At 44.6% G+C, this 18478-nt stretch overlaps 1 protein-coding gene across 1 annotated transcript in view; it reads right to left on the minus strand.

The window, feature by feature from the left end:
• The window catches only part of ABCA13 (ATP binding cassette subfamily A member 13), a 271361-nt gene that overhangs the window by 155078 nt on the left and 97805 nt on the right, over window positions 1-18478 (minus strand).

The raw sequence follows: 18478 nt of genomic DNA on the forward strand, positions 1-18478 counted from the left end.
CCCTTCTAAATCCACTGAAGGAAATGGACTTAGAAAGGTACAACTCTGCTTAGGATTGCACTGGCAATGTATTGATAAGGGCCAAGAACTATTCAATGTACTAGACACACAGGGATTTTTCTACTTTCCCATGCCTTCAAAAGCTGTTCTCAAAAGCCCTTCATAGACGGATTCCTTGATGAGCAAGGAAAGAACACTGACAACTTCCATGCATGTACAGGAGCACTATATATGCACACATGGGCCACTTTGGGTCCCAGCCTCTGTATTTTGTATGTTTACCATAACCCTGTGCACACCACATCACAGTGACCTTTCTGAATCGGATATAAGTATTTCAAACAAATAAACCTAGTAACTGTTGTAATCATCTGAGTCAACTTTGGGAAAAACATTAAAAACTTCTATGCTTGTGATTTGGGGAAGACTCAAAATAACTGAAACATTACGAGACTTTTACTATCAGTATCATTCATTTGCTAAAGCTGAAATTATGGCACAAAGAAGTAACCAGAATGGATTGTAAGAAGAAAGGTACTTTAATATAGTCAATTAAAAAAAATAAAGTCACTGCCAAACAGAGAGCTATCTGGAAATACCAGTTTCTGGAAATTGCAAAATAATTAAACTTTGACATTAAAATAGGATTTCCTACTTCAGTCACTTTAATAAGTAGACTGAAACTTTGGACCTGAGATGCTCAGGAGAAACATGGGCATATAAATATTTTAAGTAAATAAATAAGTAGAGGAACAAACCAAAGTTTTAAATGATTAGTGGGTGAGGGAAAAGTTCAATCAAATAAGAGTCAAATTTAATTTACAGAGCTGAGGCGGGAAGTCTCACATTCATTTTTAAGCCATTTTGGCTCAGGTATGTTACCATAATTGGAAATAGGGCTGTTGAAAAAAAAAATTGGTATAGTTCGGATTCGGACGAATTTGGCCCATCTGGGTTCGGGATATGCCAAAGTCCGAACTCCCCCACTTCGGCTCTGTGCAATTCGGCGTGAATTCAAAGTTCAGGGAAAAAAATTGGTCGAATACAGCCATTAAAAACACAACTGCGCCTTTCCGTGGCTCCAGGGGGGGCATTTTTGGGGGTAGTGGTCCCAAACTTTCAGCGGAGCTTCAAAGGACCCTTCTTGCAAGACCCCCAAGTTTTGTAAAGATTGGGTCAGGGGGGGCTGAGATATGGGCCCCGAAAGGGGTCCCCCCACCCTTAATGTGCATCTCTGAGCAGAGCTTGCCGCCCACGCACAAAGCTCCCAGCCCCGACAAACAGCTGAGAGCAAGGGCAGGGCAGGTGCTAAGAAGTTTGCAAAGCAACACAACTACAAATCAACACTGCAAAGCAACACAACTGCAAAGCAACACCTTTGCAACCATACAAAGCAACACCTGACACCTGGGAGTTTGCAAACCATGGAAAGGGACAGAGGCAGCTAGCTATGCATAATGAGCAGGAGGGGGTAGAATTTCCCCTTTTGCATGGGACTCGGGACAAGGCAAATGTATTCTTTAAGTCACCATTTGAAAACCAGTTTTGAGCAAGCATCAAAATAGACCTAACCGATCTTATGAATGAGGGAAAACCTGAGGACACACAACTGAAGCCCCCCCCCCTCAAACCAGGGAGAGAGAGACTCGAGGGGGCACACACACCCAGGCAGAATGGGCAAAAGCCCCCTTTGGCTTCCCCCCCCCACCCACAGAAACTGCTCCCTCCCCACACACACACACAGACTCTGCTTCCCCCCCCCACACACACACAGGTGAAAAATTATAGATTAAAGCCCCCAAAGGGGTCTTACTGTGGCTGTCTTCGGTTCCATCAGGAGGGGCTGGGAGGACTGGGTAATCCAATACGATTCTATTTAAGCACAGGAGGTTGCCGCTCTGGAGATGCATACAGGATCGGGTGATTCATTCATCCCAATAGGGAAAAGGGGAAAGCCCATATCTCGGGACCCCCTGACCCAATGTTTACAAAACTTGGGGGGTCTCTTAAGAAGGCTGGTCTGAAGCTATGCTGAAAGTTTGGGGGCTGCACCCCAAAAATGCACCCCCCTGCAGCCATGGAAAGAGAAAAGGGGGGAGCCTATATTTCTGCCCCCACTGAACCCATCTTTACAAAACTTGGGGGGTTTCTTAAGAAGGTTCGTCTGAAGCTATGCTGAAAGTTTGGGGGCTGCACCCCCAAAAAGCGCCCCCTGCAGCCACGGAAATGGAAAAGGGGGGAGGGAAAAGGGGTGCCCATATCTCGGGACCCCCTGACCCAATGTTTAAAAAACTTGGGGGGTCTCTTAAGCAGGTTTGTCTGAAGCGCCGCTGAATGTTTGGGGTCTCTACCCCCAAAGATGCACCCCCTGCAGCCACGGAAAGGAGCAAATGTTCACAAGCACCCCCACGAGGATTTCTCTCACTCTCTCTCCCCGGCCCGGCCGCACAGCAGCTGATTCCTCCAGTACTCAATCCTGACTGATTGGCCAGAAGAAGACCCAGCTTGGCCACCGATTGGCAGGGGGAGGAGAATGCTGCTTACTGACGGTTATGCTGCTTACTGACGCCCCCGAAATTTGCTGAATTTATTTGTGAACTCCCGAACTCGCTGAATTCGGCTCCCCGGTTTCCCGCCATTTTTTAGTTCGGTTCGTCCTGAACTAAAAACCGCCGAATCAGGGGTTTTTAGTTCAGGACGAACCGAATCGACAGCCCTAATTGGAAATGAAAAAGAAAATGTTAAGGATAACTTTTTTCTTCTGAAAATAATGAGTGGTAGTTCTCACATTTTCCTCAGATTTCTAAAAAAAAAAAACACCAAACATATACAGGGAAATTTTGGTAATATGAAAACATATCGAGTTTACTAAATTAAAGGCATAATTCTGCTAAATTCTCTTTCAATAGGAAAGTTAAGCATGTTGTTTTTAAACAAAGGCCTTTTATGCATGGCTGTTTCCCTCGCGGTCACCCCTCTGATGACTTAGGGTATTTGTGTTGATTATGCATGCCGTTTCTGACCATCAGAGGTCGCCTCGCTCCCCCCCCCCCCGCATTTCCCTGTGTTTTGCCTGCATTTGCAGACACCTGTTTTATCTTGAATTTGAAAATGCGAAGAAACACAGGGGGAGAGCGAGGTGACCTCTGATGGTCAGAAATGGCATGCATAATCAAAACAAAGACCCAAAGTCGTAGGAGGGGTGACAGCAAGGGAAACAGCCATGCATAAAAGGCCAAAAAGAAAAACCCCGCATTTAATGGGACTTTAAAATGTTTAGTCCCAGTAATTTAAAAAACACATAGTTAATTCTCTAAAAGGTCTCTAATTGAACAGCCCTAACAAAAACATGTTATTGTGCATTAAGATCAGCCCAAGTGATTCTCCTAAGGAAATCTGAATTTGCCCGTTTTACAGTTTGGTTGAAAGGTGTTACTTTATGAATGACAATAAAAGGGAATATTAAATCTTTTTTTGTACAAAACTCTCTAGGTGTGTACGCCTCATAACTGTGCTCATTTCACAGTGAAATATAGATTGAAGGATGGATGTTCCCAGCTCTTGAACTGCAAGGGCAGATAATTGAATGGGTTTATCATCTGCAGTATATCTGCTTTGTAAAATGCCTATATTTACAAAAACCGAAATTGAAAAGCTGCAAAACCACTTTTCTGCTCACTGCTGCTAGAAAACATCTCTCAGATCCATTTATTCCCTGCAAAATGTAACTATCGGAATGGTGGTTGACTGCAAGGATGTGCAAACGCCTTCAGATCCTCTGTGCAGAGGGTGGGGAGCTGTGGGGATTGGGAAGGAAAAGGCCACAGAGAGAATGCAGCAAACGTCTCTTTCTGTGAAATGAATCAATGACGGCACATTATCAGATGCGCTGAGGGTGACACAGCTTACCTATCTTCAAACAGTGAGAGAGAAATTTGTGAGGAATAGAAAACTGAATTCATTGTGAAGTCTCTGGTCAGCAAACAAGAAAGCAGGAAGCAAAGAGTTAGTCCCTTCTTTGTTTCAAGTGGGTAGCTGTGTTGGTCTACAGTAGAGGAGCAAGATTTGAATCCAGCATCACTCTGAAGATGAACATGAAATCCAGAATTTCTGTTTTCAGAAGGAAGCTTTGACTCTCAAAGGCTTACACCCTGGAAATCTTGTTGGAAATGTAGTCCCGAAATGTAGTCCAGAGGTCTTGGAATCCAAATTTAGGTTGCTAGGCGGGAGACTAAAAGCCAGGATCTCCAAGGTAGCTTTCTTAGAAATGCTACCTGTTCCACGTGCAGGACCAGCTAGGCAGGCACAGTTGGTGAATCTCAATGCGTGGATGAGACAGTGGTGCAGGGAAGAGGGCTTTAGATTTGTAAGGAACTGGGCAACATTTTGGGACAAGCCAGGCCTATACAAAAGGGATGGGCTCCACTTGAACCAGGATGGAACCAGACTGCTGGCGCATAATATAAAAAAAGGTGGCAGAGCAGCTTTTAAACTGAACCTGGGGGAAAAGCTGACAGGAGCTGAGAAGCATCCGGTTCTGGCAAATTTAGTGCACACGGACAAAGGGAAAATAGCTTCAGATTGCCCACATGGGAATTACTTGGACATGAAATGGAATGGGAAAAAAATGTTGGATAGCCACTTAAAGATGCCCAAAGGCACATGCCAGGCAAGTCGAAAGAGAGAAACAGTGTGGAGGTGTTTCTATGCTAATGCTAGAAGCCTCCAACCAAAAATGGGGGAATTAATGGTTTTAAGAGAAAACATAGATATAGTGAGCATTACAGAAACCTGGTGGAGGGGAGAGAACCAATGGGATACAGTCATCCCTGGTTACTAACTGTATAGAAATGACAGGGAAGGGCGTATTGGAGGGGGTGTTGCTATGTATATCAAAGAAGGCATAGTGTCTAATAAGCTAGAGACCATAAAAAGGGCAGACTCGTCCACAGAATCCTTATGGGTGACAATTCCGGGCCCCAAAGGAGATTTAGTACTGGGGACGTTCTATCGGCCCCCTGACCAAATGGCTCACGGTGATCTTGAGATGGAGAATGAAATTAGGGAAGCATGTAAAGGTAATGAAGTAGTAATAATGGGAGACTTCAACTTCCCTCATATTGATTGGATAAATGTATGCTCCAGTCAAACCAAAGAGATAAAAATTTTAGACATCCTAAATGACTGTGCCCTCGAACAATTGGTCATAGGCCCAACCAGAGGGGAGGCGATCCTGGATTTAATACTCTGTGGTGCTGCCAGTGATTTAGTACGGGATGTGGATGTAGTTGAGCCAGTTGGCAATAGTGATCACAATGGCATCAAATTTAATTTATATGCAAGTGGGAAAGTGACTGGGAAATCTCACACAATTACCTTTGACTTTAAAAGAGGGAACTTCTCTAAAATGAGAAAACTGGTAAAGAGAAAGTTGAAAGGAACAGTTAGGAGGGTTAAATCTCTTGAAAAGGCTTGGGGGTTACTCAAGTCCACAATACTAGAGGCTCAGCTAGCTTGTATACCGCAGGTCAGGAAAGGTAGTAATAAGTCCAAGAGGTCACCACCATGGCTAACGGGTAAGGTGAAGGAAGCAATTTAAGAAAAAAAGTCTTCCTTCAGAAACTGGAAGGTTTGCCCAAACGAGGCGAACAGAAGCAAACACAAACTTGCACAAAGGAAATGCAAGCAGATAATTAGAGATGCAAAAAAAGATTTTGAGGGGTATATTGCTAAACACATCAAAACAAACAATAAGAAATTCTTTAAGTATATTAGGAGTAGGAAACCAGCTAGGGAAGCGGTTGGACCATTGGATGACAATGGGAGTAAAGGAACTCTAAGGGAGGATAAAGCGATTGCTGAAAAACTAAATGAATTCTTCTCATCTGTCTTCACTGTTGAAGATACAGGGCAGATTCCTTCTCCTGAACAGAGATTTTGGAGAGGGGAAAATGAGGAACTGAGGCAAATAGTGGTAACAAGGCAGGAAGTCCTAGAACGTCTAGACAAACTGCAAACTAACAAGTCACATGGACCAGATGGTATTCATCTTAGAGTTCTTCAAGAACTCAAATGGGAAATTGCTGAACTTCTAACAAAGATATGTAATATGTCCCTTTGATCAGCCTCTGTACCAGAGGACTGGAGAATGGCCAATGTAACACCTATTTATAAACAAGGTTGCAGGGGGGACCCAGGAAATTACAGGCCAGATAGCTTAACGTCTGTTCCAGGTAAATTAGTGGAAAGCATTATTAAAGATAGAATTGTCAAGCATATAGAAGGGCAAGGTCTGCTGGGCAAAATCCAACATGGCTTCTGTAAGGGTAGGTCCTGTCTCACTAACCTATTAGAGTTTTTTGAAAGCGTCAATAAGCATGTGGATATTGTGTATTTGGATTTCCAAAAAGCTTTTGACAAAGCCCCCCACCAAAGACTGCTAAGCAAACTTCATAGTCACAGGATAAGAGGACAAGTCCTCTTATGGATTGAGAGCTGGCTGAAAAATAGGAAGCAGAGAGTAGGAATCAATGGTCAGTTCTCCCAATGGCAGGATGTGAGCAGTGGGGTGCCTTAGGGATCTGTGTTGGGACCAGTGCTTTTCAACCTGTTCATCAATGACCTGGAGTTGGGGTTAAACAGTGAAGTAGATGACACCAAATTATTTAGGGTGGTTAAAACAAAATCGGACTGTGAAGAGCTCCAGAAGGATCTCTGCATACTGGAAGAATGGGCATTAAAATGGCAAATGAGATTCAATGTGAGTAAGTGTAAAGTGATGCATATTGGGACAAAAAATCCCAACTTCACATATACACTGATGGGATCTGTGCTGGCAGCAATAGACCAAGAAAGGGATCTTGGGGTGGTAGTGGATAGCTCAATGAAGATGTCAACCCAGTGTGCGGCTGTTGTAAAAAAGGCAAATTCCATGCTGGCCATAATTATACGAGGAATAGAGAATAAAACTGCTGATATCATACTGCCCTTGTACAAATCTATGGTGAGACCACACTTGGAATACTGTGTACAGTTCTGGTCACCACACCTAAAAAAGGATATTACAGAGCTTGAGAAGGTGCAGAAAAGAGCAACCAAAATGATTAGGGGACTAGAGCAACTGTCCTATGGGGAGTGGTTAAGACACTTAGGGCTGTTTAGCTTGGAAAGAAGGCGGCTGAGGGGAGACATGATAGAAGTCTATAAAATTATGCATGGTTTGGAGAGAGTGGACAGGGAGAAGTTTTTCTCCCTCTCCCATAATACTAGAACACGGGGTCATCTGCTAAAGCTGGAGGGTGAGAGATTCAAAACAGATAAAAGGAAGTATTTTTTCACACAACGCATAGTTAAATTGTGGAACTCCCTGCCCCAGGATGTGGTGATGGCTGCCAGCTTGGAGGGCTTTAAGAGGGGAGTGGACATATTCATGGAGGAGAGGGGTATTCATGGCTGTTAGTTAGAATGGATACTAGTCATGCTGCTTACCTATTGTCTCTAGTATCAGAGGAGCATGCCTATTATTTTGGGTGCGGTGGAACAGGCAGGATGGTGCTGCTGCACTCGTCTTGTTAGTGGCTTTCTAGAGGCACCTGGTTGGCCACTGTGTGAACAGACTGCTGGACTTGATGGGCCTTGATCTGATCCAGCAGGGCCTTTCTTGTGTTCTTATGTCTTTAAGGTGCTACTGGACTCGAAGCTAGCTTAGGGGAAGAGATGACCGTCCTCTCATTTCCAAAATGCTATGTAGCTAACATCCCAACATTGATGAACAGGACAAAACTTCAGAGAAAGGATTCCAAGTGGTATCCATTCCTGAACTGCAGGCCAGAAAGCAGGCAGAAAAGAAAAACCCAAGACAGAGTGAGAATGTGTGCGTGTACATGTGCCAGCATGGACATACAGCCATACACATCACAAAATCTGCTGAAGGGTCCTCCAGCCAAAGAAGGCATCGGCAGAGGATATTTATGAATGCTGCAATGTGTAATGAAAGCCATTCAACAAGACCCAGGTATGTCCTATAGGGGTATAGTTGTACTGAGCAAGGGTAAGAGAACTGCCCTGTTTAATGGATGCACCATGGACTTTATAGGAGAGGCATGTTGCTAGCCCTTCCATGAGAGCATCTTTGAAAATGCGCATTCCCTCATCCAGGCAGCATGATAATGTACTTGGAGTGCCCTGTTCTCAAAAAGACTGTAGTAAAAAAGATTGGGAAAAGAGTATTGAGGTCAGGCAAGGGGTCACGAATAGAGCACAACCTCACATAGATACTCTCCACCCCAAAAAAGCACTCTAATTTGGACACCAAAGTGAAGAAAACCCTCTATGTGGAAGATATCAAAGACTTAAGAGGAGCGAAGAGCCATGCTCTTCAGAAAGGCAGAGTCAAGGTACTGGAACCTGGAGGATTCCACTCTCTAGTAGGGATTTCAAATTTCTTTCCCAAACCACCTTGTTCCAGGTGTTTGCTATTTGCTCTCCTAATTTGTTGACCAAGAATCGGTTTATCAACCCTTTCCAGCCAAGGATAAGCATAAGGCTACAAGCTCCAGGTTGGGAAATATCTATAGATGTTGGGGGTGGAGAACAAAATGCTGCATCGTCTCAGAAACTGGGAGGTGCCATCAAGCAGTGTTGCCAAGCTCCAGATGGGAGCTAGAGATCTCGCAAAATTGACCACAGAGATCAGTTTCCCTGAAGAAAATGGCTGCTTTGGCGAGTATGGTATTATACCCCATGGAGGTCCCTCCCTTCCCCAAACCCTGCCCTTCCCAAGCTCCACCTCCAAATCTCCAGGAATTTCCCAACCCAGAGCGGGCACCCCTAGCAACAGGGAATGGCCACTGCCTCTGTGTCCTGCTTGTGAATGTCCATGGGCAGCTGACTAGTTGCTAGTTAGGGTTGCCTGGACCCTCCTCCTCATTGGCGGGAGGTTTTAGGGGGTGGAGCTGGAGTGATCGCATGTGCACCGCGATTACATCACTTCCGTGGCACTGCCATGGCCACTTTAGCACTCAAAAGGGGGGGGTTGAATGCTAAAGCGGCCGTGATAATGCAGCGCTTCCAGGAGTAAACCCGGAAGTGATGTAATCATGGTGCGTGTTGCCCCACGCAGCCAGGTGGATTGGCAGGCAATGACTGCTGAAACCACCCACCTGGCAACCCTACTGCTAGTGGAGACAAAAGGTCAGAGGAGATGGTCTTATCCAGCAAGGCAATTCCTAGGAAATGGTTTCAGCTGCATCTGCTTGCTGTTTGCAGGGGATTTTCAGTCTGATGCAACTGCTTGGCCAGTCTTTGACCTGAAAGCCAAGTTTCAAGAGTTGCAGCCTTGCCCTGAAGTGCTCAATTATATTAATTTGTTCTTCCAGACATATTCTAGGCAATTGCCAAAGAAACATGCCCTGTATGCAAAGCAGACAATTTTTTTAAAGAGACTTAAAGCTTTGAATATTATGCTTCCTTCACCAACCCCTACAGAGCAGTAGAAGCAGAATTGGAAAGAGGAAATTAAGTCTAAACCTCCCTTGTTTCTTAAAGGTTACTCCAGTCTCAGTTTTGTTCCAAGCAACTCTTGGAGGCAAATGTTACTTCTAAAGAGGTAATCATAACAATTTATTTTAACTACTCCCCCAAACAGAAAAACATGCTTCAATGTTATTTTGCCACACATTATTATAAGAAATCAATGTGGTTGGGCGACTCATTTGGTTGCCAAACAAATCTGCCCCCAAAACAAATCTTTGCCTTATTATAGCATTGAGGAGGGTGGAATCTATAACTCCAGGACAAATTTTGACAGCGTGGGAGAGGGAAGCAGAGGTATGGGTTGCGCGAAAAGAATATCCATGAATACTTACTCTAGTTTCTGCAGGGGGCAAGGACACAATTTCAAGTACAAAATTATTATCTCAAGCAAGACTGAGTTCCTGTGGATTGTTTTTCAGAAGTCTGGCAGGCAACAGATGAAGGTGGGGGGGAAATAGTAGATTTCCATTAATTTACTATTATGTTTTCATTGGACAAACACACCAGGAGGCTAATGTTCAAGTCGGGCAGGGGGCACGACAGGTGTTATCATAGATCAGCTTGTAGAATTTTGCTTGATACACAGCCCAAATATCTGAAAATTGATTGGAAATTCTGTGCTCTCGGGAAGGGGCACAGCTTGGTGGTACAGTATTCAGTTCAGTTTACTGATACGGTCTGTTTGACCAGCCAAAATTATACATAAAATTATCTGACTTAGTAAAACTGCAAAACTACTATAAACTACAAAATTAGATAAAAATCTAATGCTATTAAAATGTAAGATTTTAAAACAAATCACAAGAATTAACTTAACATCTTAATATTTCTAAAAATATAGCAAAGTTAAGTAATTTTTTCCATTCTATTTTTGTGAGTTTTGATTGCAATGGCACAGAATTTGGCGGTTGGGAGCGAAAAGTGTGGAGGATCACCCATCAGGAGCCTCTTAGTCAGGAATTCTACTGGCTTATCAGGGAATTCATTGATCAGGGGAGCAATGAATTTGATACAGGCCTCATGATAGAATGAACAGCTGAACAATACATGTTCGGTGGTTTTGATGTCTCCTGACCTGCAAGGGCATAGCCTTTCTGATCTTGGCGTCTTCTTGTATTTTCCTTCTAGGATGAGGTACAGTATTTTGCACCTATGATATCCCAGGTTATTTCCCTGGAATTTACCATTGAAATGATTTCAGGTAAAAATTCACTGAAAAGCCCTCCACCCTAGAATTCACAGTGATGTGACAAAAATTGGGTGTGCCCTCTGCACATGCTCTAGAAGCCTTGCTTCAACTTCCCAGCCAGCAAGAGGCAAAATATCCTTAAGTAGAGAAGAGTGAATGAGGACACACAATGGCAATAGCATGTAAATGTCAAAAGCAAGTAAATGACATTAGCAGGCGTGACTGGATCAGGCGTGATATTCAGAGGGGTAGTAGGCCTGGAGAAATTAGCATTGGTAATTAGACAGGAGTCCCAGGTCCCTATTCAATCCTGGAGAATGCATTGTCTTGAGCTTCATTTTTAGTTGTCATTCAGCAGGAGGAAATTGTTTGAGAACATTTTTTAAAACCTGCAAACATCAAGTGGAACATCTAGGGAGAGTTACTGAAAGCAAAAAAATAATAATCTTCCTTTCTCCTACCAAAGGCAGGATGCAAACTGGTAGAGGAAACTCACCCACTAGAGGACGCCCAATGTCTGGTGGGACTTAGGCAGATCATGAGAGAGAGGGCAAGAAGGTTTGCAACAGTGTGTGGCTCTCATAGCCCATTTGTGGCCCTTTCTTGCATGCCCAGGGTAGTGCCGACCTCCGCTTTGGAGTCAGGAAGCAATTTTCCTCCAGGCCAGATTGGCCAGGAATCCTGAAGGGTTTTTTTTTTTTTTTTTTGCCATCTTCTGGGCATGCAGTAGGGGTGTGGGGGAGAGGTAGTTGTGAATTTCCTGCATTGTGCAGGGGGTTGGACTAGATGACCCTGATTGTTCCTTCCAACTCTATGATTCTATGATTAGCCCTGTCTCCAGAGTCCCATGGGAGAAGATACCCTTCCCCAGGACCAATAGTCACATGAACACATGAAGCTGCCTTATACTGAATCAGACCCTTGATCCATCAAAGTCATTATTGTCTACTCAGACCAGCAGCGGCTCTCCAGGGTCTCAGGCTGAGGTCTTTCACATCACCTACTTGCCTAGTCCCTTTAACTGGAGATGCCAGGGATTGAACCTGGGACCTTCTGCATGCCAATCAGATGGTCTGCCACTGAGCCACGGCCCCTCCCTGTCCCATTCAGACAGCTTTGACAAGTGAAAACAAAAGAATGGGAGCCAGAATGAAATGATGCTCCACCCACCAGTAGGTTTTTTTCCAAAGAAAGAAACAGAGCATATCTCTTTGCCCCCTGCACATTTGCACCAAGGTAAGGGTTCTTCTTGTGGATCAGATGTTGTTTGCCAGCACAGGTCATTCCTTCTAATATAGCAAATATCACAATAAAAACCAATTAACAATCACCCGTGGTAATAACACAAACACTGTATGAATACCACCCTGGTATATAAAGAGGATGTCAGCATAGTTTCCTGAATGTGGAGTAAGCTCAACTTCTTCCAGACTCTGCAATTTAAATTACCAATCTACACAATGAGAATCTGGTGATTCCAGCCAGTTGCCTGCTCTTTCATTCTGTCAAGTTCAGTTTTCAACTTAACACTTTAAATGAAAGTGCAAAAAGTGCTCTGGGGACTCAGGGTGTGTTTGGCTATTTATGCCAGGCTGTTTCCTTCGCAGTCACCCCGCCGACTGCTTCGAGGCTTCCTTTTGGTTATGCATGCCTTTCCCGACCGTCAGAGGTCACCTTGCTCTCCCAGCACATTTCCACTCGTTTTGCCTGTGTTTTCTGGATGCTGTTTTAGCCAGAATCTGGAAAACGTGGGCAAAATGCGCAGGGAGTGTGAGGCGACTTCTGAAGGTCGGAAAAGGCACACAGAATGAAAAGGAAGCCCCGAAGAAGTCGGGGGGGGGGGGACGCAGGGAAACAGCCCTGCCTAAATGGCCTATGTTTCTTGGTGACACCATAGGGTGCCAGCCAATCAGTGCTTTGCACTATCTTGCTGCAAATTTGCAGACCCACCACCACCACCACCCCGAGCACATCCCTGGGAGGAAAGGCACATTTGGATTGATTGTAGAGAGGACACCACCCAGCTGCAATCACTCCTATAGAAACCTATGTCCTCCATATAGCACAGGAAAGAGACCTTCTTGGGCTCCTTGTTTTGAATTGGCAGCGGTCTTTATCATTATAAATGGTCTGAATACCCAGAACAATATGGAAATATTCTGATGAGGATTCACTAGAAACAGAGTTTGACTGGCAAATGTTTGTTATGTGTTTTAACTCCTTTTTGATGCATTACACATTAATACTGTCAACATTTGTTATTTGTATATTGAACATTATAGAACATTAGCTTGGAAGCTAAGCAGGGTTGGTACTTGGATGGGAAGGAAGACCAGAGCTGCTATGTAGAGCAAGACAATGGCAAGCCACATCTACTCATCTCTTGCCTTGAAAACTCCATGAGGTAGAACTTCATGGTGTCTCCATGAGTTGGTTGTGACTTGAAGGCACACTTTACTTTTTATATTGAACATTGTTGCAGAAAAGAGCAACCAGAAAGACAAGGGGGGTAAAGCAACTGCCCTATGAGAAGCTGTTGAAACACTATGGGTGTTTAGCTTAGAAAGAAGGTGGTTAAGGGGAGACATAAAATCACAGAATCATAGAATCATACAGTTGGAAGGGACCACCAGGGTCATCAAGTCCAACCCCCTGCACAATGCACGAAATTCACAACTACCTCCCCCCCACACCTAGTGACCAGAAGATGGCCAAGATGCGCTCCCTCTCATCATCTGCTTAAGGTTATAGAATCAGCATTGCTGACAGATGGCCATCTAACCTCTTCTTAAAAACCTCCAGGGAAGGAGACCTTACCACCTCCCGAGGAAGCCTGTTCCACTGAGGAACCGCTCTAACTGTTAGAAAATTCTTCCTAATGTCTAGATGGAAACTCTTTTGATTTAATTGCAACCCGTTGGTTCTGGTCTGACCTTCTTGGGCCACAGAAAAAAACTCGGCACAATCCTCAATATGACAGCCCCTCAAGGACTTGAACATGGTTATCATATCCCCTCTCAGTCTTCTCCTCTTCAGGCTAAACATACCCAGCTCCTTCAACCTTTCCTCATAGGACTTGGTCTCCAGACTCCTCACCATCTTTGTTGCCCTCCTCTGGACACGTTCCAGCTTGTCTACATCTTTTTAAAATTGTGGTGCCCAAAACTGGACACAGTACTCTAGTTGAGGTCTAACCAGAGCAGAGTAAAGCGATACCATCACTTCGTGTGATCTGGACACTATATTTCTGTTGATGCAGCCCAAGACTGCATTTGTCTTCTTAGCTACCGCATCACACTGCTGACTCATGTTCAGTGTTTGGTCTACTAAGACCCCAAGATCCTTTTCACACACACTACTGCTCAAACAAGTCTCCCCCATCCTATAATTATGCATTTGATTTTTCCTTCCTAAATGCAGAACTTTACATTTGTCTTTGTTGAAGTGCACTTTATTAGTTCTAGCCCACTTCTCCAGCCTGTCAAGATCATCCTGCATCTTGGCTCTGTCTTCCACCGTATTTGCTACCCCTCCCAATTTAGTATCATCTGCAAAATTAATAAGCATCCCCTCTATTCCTTCATCCAAATCATTTCTAAAGATGTTGAACACAGGGCCCAGCACAGATCCCTGAGTAACTCCACTAGTCACTTCTCTCCAAGTGGATGAAGAACCATTAACTAGCACTCTTTGGGTACGATCTATCAACCAGTTGCAGATCCACCTAACAATAATAGGATCTAACCCACATTTTCCCAATTTGTCAACTAGAATACTATGTGGAACCTTATCAAAAGCCTTACTGAAATCTAGATAAACTATGTCTACAGCATTCCCCTGATCCAGCAAGGTAGTAACTTTCTCAAAAAAGGAGATAAGATCAGTCTGACATGACTTATTCTTGAGAAACCCATGCTGGCTCTTAGTGATCAGATCCATCCTTTCTAAATGCTCAAGGACTGACTGTTTGATGATTTGTTCAAACACTTTTCCTGGTATAGAAGTCAAGCTGATGGGTCAGTAGTTACCCGGATCCTCCTTTTCCCCCTTCTTGAAGATGGGTACAACATTTGCCCGCCTTCAATCTTCTGGTACCTCACCTGTTTGCCAAAACTTTTCAAAAATAATGGACAGAGGTTCCGAAATTACATCTGCAAGTTCTTTGAGTACCCTTGGGTGCAATTCATCTGGCCCAGAGGATTTTGTTTCATTTAAAGACACCAGGTGTTTGTGCACTACCCCAATGCCAATTCTAGGCTGCAAATCCCTTCCCTCATCACATGTTCTGTTTATGCCACATTGAGCACCACTTCCCTCACAAGAAAAGACTGAGGAAAAGTAGGAATTGAGGAGTTCTGCCCTCTCTTCATCTCCTGTTACAATTTCACTTTCTGGTCCACGCAATGGGCTTATCTTGTCCTTGTTCTTACTCCTACTCTGTACATAGGAAAATAACCCTTTTTTTTTGTTTTTAGAATCTCTCGCTAGCCTAAGTTCATACTGAGCATTAGCTTTCCTAACGCTCTCCCTACAAGCACTAGTTATTTGTTTATATTCCTCTTTGGTTATAAGGCCCTCCTTCCACTTCCGAAAGGTGTCTTTTTTTATTTCTCAACTCTTTAAAAAGCTGTTTATGGAGCCACCCTGGCCTCTTTAGGCTCCTCCCATTTTTCTTTCTCATAGGAATGGTTTGGGATTGCGCCTTCAGTATTTCATTTTTAAGAAACGCCCACCCTTCTTGAACTCCCTTCTCCTTAAGTATTTCCGACCATGGGATTCTACCTAGCATAAGGTTAAGTTTGTTAAAATTTGCTCTTTTAAAGTCCAACCTATATGTCTGACTACGTACAGGTTTTCCGTTCCCCAAGATTGTAAATTCCAAGAGTACGTGGTCACTACTACCCAGGGTACCTACTACTTTAACCTCATTGACCAGTTCTTCCCTGTTGGTGAGAATCAAGTCTAAGATAGCAGACCCCCTTGTTTCTCTGTCCACCTTCTGGAATAGGAAGTTGTCAGCAAGACAAGTCAGGAATTTATTGGATCTTGCATTTTTAGCAGCGTTGGACTTCCAACAGATATCCGGGTAATTAAAATCTCCCATGACCACCATGTCCCTTCTCTTTGAGAAATTTGTGATCTAGTCTAGGAGCGTCCCATCCAAGTCCTCTGCCTGGTTTGGCAGTCGATAGCAGACCCCCACCAGAATATCATGATTATTTCTTATTCCTTTTATGTTTACCCATTGTCAGCTTTGGAGCTCGCTTGACAAAACCCACAAATCACCCTCTAGGCAGGTCTTCCATAGAAAGATGATTTATTGAGAAATATAGTGAGATGCAGAAATTGACGTGTGACAAAGCAAGAACACTAATGGGGGGAAATTTTAAGGGTACAGAGGATATATAGTAAGGGTGAACATTCTGGAGAATGAACATTCGGAGGATTCCTGGTTGCTACAGCAACTTCCCGATAGGACTTGCCCTTTCCCAGGGGAGGGCAGAAACAACAACCTTAGACAGTTCGACCTTGAGATACCATCTGGCTTACCAAGCCGCTCCGTACCAGGCCGGGGCCTGACATTCTGCCCCCTCTAAAGCCCCCCTCCCCCTCCCATGTCCGACGGGGAGGGCTTATCCAGGTATACCACATGGAATTGGTGGACCTGTCTTGGGGGGGCTGAGACGTGGTGGTGAGCCACTTATTCATCATAAGCAGGACCGAAGTGTTTCCAGTGAACAAGGTATTGGAGCACCTTCCTGTGGATATGGGAATCGAGAATTTTGGAAACTTTGAAGTGCTCCTCCCCCCCACCATGTTAGGTACCTCTGGAGGAACTTTTGGATTCCATTTGGGTGAGGGCATTCAGGAGGCTGATATGAAACACCGGATGGACCTTTCTCAGAGCTTTGGGGAGGGAGAGTTTTACAGTCACTTTGTTGATTATTTTGGATATGGGAAAAGGTCCCACAAACTTCTTACTAAGTTTCCTGCATGGGTGAAGGGATTGGAGGTTTTTTGTGGACAGGTACACTAGATCCCCCACCTTAAAATCCCAACCAGGCGAACGATGCGATTTTGTATTTCCGTTTAGCCCCTTCTAGATTCTTTTGTAACCAGGGCTAAGTGGTTTGAATGGCCTGGATCCACTCTGTTATATCGGTGCCTTCCTCCTCCCCCGAGATGTCAACACTGCCCAGGGGACCGAACTCTCTCCCATACACTGCGTAGAATGGGCTAAAACCTGTAGACTGATGCACAGCGTTATTATAAGCATATTCGGCAAAAGGCAAGAGGTCAACCCAGTCATCTTGATGGTAATTAACATAACACCGTAAATAACATTCCAAAACAGCATTTACTCGTTCAATCTGCCCATCGGTCTGAGGGTGGAAAGCACTTGAAAGCCCCTGCTTCACCCCCACCAATTTAAGAAAAGCCCTCCAAAACTTGGCAACATATTGAACCCCGTGGTCGGAGACCAACTTGCGTGGAAATCCGTGATGTTTGAAAACATGTAACACAAACAAACGGGCCAATTTTGGGGTGGAAGGCAAGCCTGCACAAGGAATTAAATGTACTTGTTTGGAAAACAAATCAGTAACCACCTAGAGTGCGGTTTTTCCCCTGCTGAGAGGGATATAAAATTTATGGCAATAACTTTTCACTATTTGAGGGTGTTTTTAAGGGCTGCAACAACTTGGGGGGCTTTCCCGGGGACTGTTTGGCGATGGCACAGGTGGGACAACCGCGTATGAAGGCATTGGTTTTGTAGTTTTATAGGTTTTGTAGTAATTTTTTGGGGGGCCCTGTGGACCATCAAACCAGCAGAGTGGCCATGGGTGTGGGCCATCACTGGGAATAGATATGCTTCACAATAGCACCGGGCATAAGATATGCAGTCGTCTTGGGGGTGAATTGGCTGCATGGACATAGCCCCACTATTGATTGGGCAGCCAGGACCATTGAGTTCACTCAGCCGCAGTGTGACCGTCATCGCAGAGAACTAGTGGTTAAAACACCAGCCATGGCGGTGCAACCCAAGGGCGCCTCCAACCCCCCCAACTTCCTCGTGAATATATTAACTTTGCTAATGTTTTTGATGTGAAATAGTGGACTGGAGCGAGGCCACCCATATACATTACTTCTGGGAGGCCTTACACCCTGAAATCCTAAATTGGGCTTACATGCAGCGGGATTCAGCCACCCTAGAGGAGTGGATTCTGCTGGTGGAGGAAGTGGAGTGCCGCCGCCAATTTGTGTCCCTTGCCCGATGCCGGGCTAAGGAAGGGGCCAAGCTCCCTACCAAACCTCCGGTTGCTGCGCTGCACAGGCAAGCCCAAACTTCGCAGGATTGGGTGACACGCTTCGAGAAGGGAGCCTGCCCCATTTGCTGTGCCATGGGTCATTTTGCTGCAGCCTGCCCTATTGGCGTTGTTAAGAAGCACTATACAGCTCAATAGACGAGTAATCACAGCAGATTCAGCACATATAAATAAGTGCTCTTTATTCACAGTGACAGAGTGCTCCGCTTGGCAATCAATAATCCACACACCACACCTATACAAGTTCTGTACAACATATATACATTTCTGGCCCTGTCCAGCAGCCAATCAACAGTTAGCTGCCCAGTGGTCAGATCTCATCCTGCTTAAACCAGTTCAGTCCAGCTTTACTGCTAAGTCATGAGCAGTCATGTGACACCAGCTGTCATCTGGCTGTCATTCAGATTACAGCAATCTACATGCTTGCTAT

The sequence above is a fragment of the Euleptes europaea genome, chromosome 11 (assembly GCF_029931775.1).
Source record: "Euleptes europaea isolate rEulEur1 chromosome 11, rEulEur1.hap1, whole genome shotgun sequence".
NCBI lineage: Eukaryota > Metazoa > Chordata > Lepidosauria > Squamata > Sphaerodactylidae > Euleptes > Euleptes europaea.